The following is a 6,862-nucleotide window of genomic DNA, read 5'->3' on the forward strand; positions in this document are numbered from 1 at the left end:
GAGTATTTCTTATGGATGGGGCACAGGACAGGTTAATTAAGGTCACTTAAATCTTCATCTTTTACAGCAGATCAGAACCCAGATGGCTGACTTTCTGCAGTATTTCTGATAGGAATCCAGTAGAGCTGGTTTCAAGTTTCTCATCAGCACTTAAAAGCTGTAACCTTCTTATCCAGACATTGTGATCCACATGAAGTCCACAATGAGTGCAGCAAATCTGAGGTAGTCAACCCTTACGAAGGCTCAGTATCCGAACATAAAAAGATTTTGAAATGACCACTGGCTGCATTTTTTGTTTTTTTGTATTTGCAGAGTAATTATGAAAGAACACTGCTGAATCTAGTTCACACATTTATATAACAATGAAAATCCCCCTAAATCCAATACACATAAAGAGCAGTTGTGACACTTTAAACTTCCATAGTGCAATAGGGCTGATCCCATATACCGAGCGGTCTGCATGAGTTGTAGATCCAGCAGAGATCAGGTAGATGATGGATGGCTGTCCGTGGTGGTTAGCTGTGGTCTAGTTACCTTAGAAGGGTTAGCAAACACCATTCCTTAATTGGACTGTGTGTGGCTGCTTTTCTGATTCTCAAGCACAGCATGCGGGTTGCCTAGGAAGTTTAAGGGCCTGGTTTTTTGAAACCCCATCCCTACCTCTAGTTTTGTGTCTTACTGCTTCAAAGCTCTTCTCCATTTCTTTATCCCTAAGGGAACCTAGTTCTTCACTAGGTTGTTTTGAAAATATCCTTCCTTGAATTAAAAAAGAAGCCACCCCTTAGAAAAATCTTGCGGAAGTGACAGGAGGGGGAAACTGGTTTATAAATCCTTATCAAAACCATTTTTAAGGCTTCAGTTGAACAGAAAATATAGAATACTGTATTGAAGCTCTACAGTCCTATTTTCTGTGGTAGCAAATCTGCTGAATACTATTAACTGAAAACCTATTTTGGGACTGACTTCAAGACAACTTGAAAGTTAAAAAGCTGTATAATGACATGGTGATTCCTCCTAAGACTCACTTTTACTCTTAGCAAATAATAGACAATACATATCTCTTTCTTTATGCATAAAGTAAGGACAACAATTTCCTCTTTCAAGTAAAGTTCTACTCATTATTCAAAGACCTCTCCACACTTCTACTTTATGGGAGTGGATCAGATAAAGATGAGTGTGGTGAACACTGTAGGACAGAGCAGAGGAACAGGTCAAAGTGGAGGTTTAAATTCAAGCCAGCTGTGCTCTCAAAGAGGCAAAAAGGCTGGGACTTAATTTACAAGCCACCCCGAAAAATTTCCATTTGATGTCATTTACATTTCTTCCCATTTTATTTACTTTGTAAAAAATTCGTGTCCCTAAATAAAATGTGGATGTGCCATATGTGGTCATTTAACTCCAGGTAGCATTCATTTTAAATACCTGTTCTGGCTTTCTACATGCTTGGCAGTGGACTGCGGGGATGGGAACTGTGTATCACTGTAGATTTCTAGTGGTCCTTTCCTTGCTGTGGTCAACCTGACCCCAAGAGGCCTACACACGCCTCTAGTCATTGTCAGTTCTGGGGTTTCTGTAACAACTACTGGAGCAGGAGATGCTTGTATGGGAGCTGTTTTATTCCAGGCACCTGAAGATTTTTCTACATCACCACCACCACCTCTACCTTCTTCCCAATTATCACCTGGATCTTCTCTTTTTTCATTTTCATCTACTTCCTTTTCACTTATTTGCATTGCTTGAACTCTTAGGCTGCTGTAATCAACCTCTTTTTGCTCAGATTCTTTCCACTCAACTGCATCCTTTGTCACAACCTTGGGGTCGGCCCCGGGGCCCATGGCCTCCCTGCCTGCGATCCCTCTGTAGCCCAGCCGGGTCCCTGCACCCCATCCTTTTGTCTTTATGCCCATTTGTCTTTATGTCACTTTTTCATATTCCCACCTCAATTAAGAGAAACTCTCATTCATGGAGCAATGGCTAAATCTCCACCTCTCTGCTACTTCTAGTCATAGAACTGTCCAAGTATCATGTGATCTGCACCTTGGAGAGATAACCTACCATGAGCTGGAGTCCAGTCCTAAGTTGTTCAGGTTAAGAAACTCAGTTGACTCACTAACTAAATCTTGCTTATTAACTGAGGTGCTATGGTTTATGCATTATAATAATGTGAATTTATCCTGTTATTATTTTGAATCAATAGTATGGCATCATATCAAAGAGACTTTATTATACTAACATACCAAATATAGTGTACAGAGTTTTGGCAGAGATTTCTAAGACCCCAATGAGTGTAGTATATAGAAAGTACAGTGGATTAGAAATAAGGAGGCCTAACATTCCTATCTGAGTTCTGCTGATATTATCTATGTGTATTTGAGGCTAATTGTTTAAATTCTCTGGGCCTTGACAAGAAAGGGAAAAGAACTAGAAGGCACACCCATTCCTTTTTAGAGTATGCTCCAGAATTTGCATGTATCACTTCTGCTCCTGTACCTTTGGCCAGAGCTTAGTCAGTTGGTCACATGTAGCTGGAAAGGAGACTGGAGCATGTAGTCTGTAGCTAAAACTTGTAGGATTTTATGACTAAAGGAATTGGACTTTTGAAGGACAACTAACAGTCTTAGTCATTTTCCCCTTTTATCAGGAAAGTAAATGCTCTCTCAGCACCTTCCTTCCTCCCTCACCCCCAGCAGATTTCTGCTTAGGCTGGAATTGGCTCATATAGTCACCTCTAGATGCAAGGAAGCTGAGGAAACAGGAAACAGGATTTACATGATTGGCTTTCACCAAAGGTTCCCAAACTTTCATGGTTCACAGCTCCCTTGGGATCTCGGTAAATATTTTCATGGTGCCAAAAGAAATACGTAAAAGTTCTATTTACAGCTTAGTAGCTGTTTGAATAAATTATGCACATAAATTGAAAGAAAAATAATACCTTTTTCATTCTTAAATAACCATGTGCTGTTAATGGGTATTACCTGTGGGGTATTCCATAACTTCTCAACCATTGGCATCAGACTGGATAGTGTCATTTCTCGTTCTATATGCTTTTCGTGCCATACTTTCTTTGTTTTTTAGTCACAGCAACCACTGATAATCCAGTTTTGCAATGATATGGCATAGTCTAAAGGTATGTAGTGATCGCATATGAAAACTGTACCCTAAGCTAGTAGTACGTGCTGTCCAACAGATGTTGAGTCCCACTGCGTTTCCCTTGAAAATTAAAATATGCCATTCCCCCGCACCCAGTGAGTTTACTCTGGCACCCTTGGAGACTGGGCACACAGTTTGGGAATCATGGGTTTAAACTAATCATGATCCATTTTGTGGGGCTGGACATATTGCTCCCCGTACAAGAATCAGGTTTCTTTTAGAAAAGAAGGGAGAATGGAAATTGTTTAGGAAACTAACAATTTCTGCCTCAGTCAGCCCCAGGCAGACTATATGTTCTTTTAGAACAGAGGGCATGGCTGATTTTTCATACTGTTTTGTGTGTAGCACAATTCTAGGTACTTAGAAGGAGCTCAGTACATATTTATTAAATGAATGGAGAAATGAAGACTATGTGGTTAACAGTATTGTTGATTCTATCAACCATAGAATGTCAGGTTATAGGAAATTTGTTGTCTGTATGGTAAGCTTCTATGTAAATTCAAGGGCCTGGACTATGGCTTCCTCATTTATTAAGCTCAGAGCCCAGTGATATTGTAGGTGATAGAAAGTGTTGGTTGGATGAATGAGTGAATGTCTCAGTGAGAGCTAGTTCAGTCTTCAAACCCATTACAAAGGAGTTTCATTACACTGATAATGACAAATGCTTATTAGTGAGCTCTCAATATAAATGCCCATGCTGGCTGCCAAGAAAGAAAAATAACCACTCCATCTTATCACTAGAATCTAAGGCTTTCTTTTGTTACCACAGTCACCACTAGAAAAACTGACAAAAAGAGAAAAGCAGAACTTTTTTGAGATATGAGAAGGACTTCTGCAATGGTTTGCATTGTCAGGAGCTAAACTGTTTCACAATTCAGGATCATAAAGACTGGAAAGTGACTTTTTAAACAAAAGCCATGAAACTTTATGATAGCTATTTGAGCAAAATCTGTCTTTCTCCTCTTTCTTGTCTCAACTCAAATTTATTTTTCTGTGTTTTCATTGTTTTTGCAACAGAGGAAGTCACTGAAGCTCTTTGCCCTTGGCTTCCCTCATAGTAAAGTGTATAACTCTGTGACACTATAGAAGAATGTGCATGTGCTAGCATGTTAGTTACACCTACATCTCAAAATTGCCTATGATTATTTGATTTTTCTAGTCATATATTTAGAAAGTTATGTATGTATCTGTCTCTATCACTAAATCAAAAGTATTTTGAAGGCAGGTTCTATGTCCTTTTCATTTTGGATCTGGTATAGAGTAAGTACCCAGTATATATTTGTTGAATTAGTAAACTATTTCTTATGGAGATTTTCCCAAAAGCATTAAGCAGTGTTTTGTTAAATACTCAGTGTGTGTATGTTTATTTTGTGAGAGCCAAAACCATCTCTACTTTAACTCCTTCAATATTCCTATAAACTAAGGAAAATCAGAATTTATTTTCATTGTTTTGTAAATGGACAAATATAATTATCTTTAATGTTGGATACCAAATCTTGAATTTGTACTATGAAAGAAATAAACTAGTTGATATATTTTAAAACCGCTTTTTTTACATACATATAAATTTATTTATTTATTTATTTATTTTTGGCTGTGTTGGGTCTTCGTTGCTGCGCGTGGGCTTTCGCTAGTTGCGGTGACCGGGGGCTACTCTTCGTTGCGGTGCATGGCCTTCTCATTGAGGTGGCTTCTCTTGTTGCAGAGCACGGGCTCTAGGCGCGTGGGCTTCAGGAGTTGTGGCTTGTGGGCTCTAGAGCGCAGACTTAGTAGTTGTGGCGCACAGGCTTCACTGCTCTGTGGCATGTGGGATTTTCCTGGACCAGGGCTCGAACCCGTGTCCCCTGCATTGGCAGGCGGATTCTTAACCACTGTTCCACCAGGGAAGTCCCTAAAAACCCTTTAAATTAATTAATTAATTTATTTTCTCTCAACATCTTCATTGGAGTACAATTGCCCCACAACGGTGTGTTAGTTTCTGCTTTATAACAAAGTGAATCAGCTGGACATATACATATATCCCCATATCCCCTCCCTCTTGCGTCTCCCTCCCACCCTCCCTATCCCACCCCTCTAGTGGTCACAAAGTACCGAGCTGATCTCCCTGTGCTATGCAGCTGCTTCCCACTAGCTAGCTATTTTACATTTGGTAGCGTATATATGTCCATGCCACTCTCTCATTTCGTCCCAGCTTACCCTTCCCCCTTCCCATGTCCTCAAGTCCATTCTCTATGTCTGTGTCTTTATTCTTGTCCTGCCCCTAGTTTCTTCAGAACCATTTTTTTTTTTTTTAGATTCCATATATATGTGTTCGCACACAGTATTTATTTTTCTCTTTCTGACTTACTTCACTCTGTGTGACAGACTCTAGGTCCATCCACCTCACTACAAATAACTCAATTTCATTTCTTTTTATGGCTGAGTAATATTCCATTGTATATATGTGCCACATCTTTATCCATTCATCTGTCGATGGGCATTTAGGTTGCTTCCATGTCCTGGCTATTGTAAATAGAGCTGCAATGAACATTGTGGTACATGACTCTTTTTGAATTATGGTAAAAACCCTTTTTAAATAGAAGAATATTTATTCTTTTGTTTGTTTGTTAATGTTTTTCTACCAATGTAATAAAAGCTTTCACTGAGCATTTACTAGATTCAGGTCAATGTCCAGGTGTCAGATTCATGCTGCAGTCAGTTTTACAACCTTAAATTTAATTTTATTTATTTTTTATTTTTAATGAGAACTTTTGCAGTTTACTCTCTTTGCAACTTTCAAATGTACAATGCAGTATTATTATTTTTTTAAAAAATTGGAGTAAATTTTATTTTTTTAATTTTATTATTATTATTTTGAGGTACGCAGGCCTCTCACTGTCGTGGCCTCTCCCGTTGCCGGAGCACAGGCTCCGGACGTGCAGGCTCAGTGGCCATGGGTCACGGGCCCAGCCGCTCCGCTGCATGTGGGATCCTCCCAGACCGGGGCATGAACCCGTGTCCCCTGCATCGGCAGGCGGACTCCCAACCACTGCGCCACCAGGGAAGCCCCAATTTTATTTTTTTAATGCATTTTTATTTGTTATTTTTTCTGAGCACAAAAGAAATACATATGCTCATTGAAAACAATTTAATCATTATAAAAATATTTAACAAAAATACCAGAGATAACTTCTGTTGATAGTTCAGAGTATATTCCTACAATTTTTTTCTGTGGATTTATAGACACATAAAAATATTGTTACAACCTTGAGGTGCAACCTTTTAAATGAAATTCAATCATAATGCACACCCTAGTTTGCAATTTCTTTTTTTTCACATAATGTATCTAAACTTTTAAGTGTAAAAGATTTTTCAACTAGTAAATATAAAATTTCCTTAGTCTGTTTAATTGCTGAATCCTGCTTTTAGATGTTGACAGTACCCTATACTCTCACTTAGAATTACTTGTCACAACTGTAATTTGAATTATTATTTATAAAATTGTAGGTTCTATACCTGTCTTCCTAAGTAAATTGTACATTCCATGTCTAACGCACACTAACTGAAACATATACACATAACAGCAATAGATGCTATGAATGAATGAATGAATGAGTGAATGATGGACTTCTATCTCCAGACTTTCTTTACAAGGCTTGTGTTCTTACCACATTTCATACTGCCTCCCCTTAGTGGTTTTTATTATATATTTTGAGAATTTTCATATTCTTGT

At 38.5% G+C, this 6,862-nt stretch overlaps 1 pseudogene; it reads right to left on the reverse strand.

The window, feature by feature from the left end:
* Window positions 1-561: 561 nt before the first annotated feature.
* On the reverse strand, window positions 562-1,826 carry LOC103068500 (protein CDV3 homolog pseudogene; annotated as a pseudogene).
* Window positions 1,827-6,862: the final 5,036 nt, after the last annotated feature.

Source organism: Lipotes vexillifer, unplaced genomic scaffold (genome assembly GCF_000442215.2).
Source record: "Lipotes vexillifer unplaced genomic scaffold, Lipotes_vexillifer_v1.1 scaffold445, whole genome shotgun sequence".
NCBI lineage: Eukaryota > Metazoa > Chordata > Mammalia > Artiodactyla > Lipotidae > Lipotes > Lipotes vexillifer.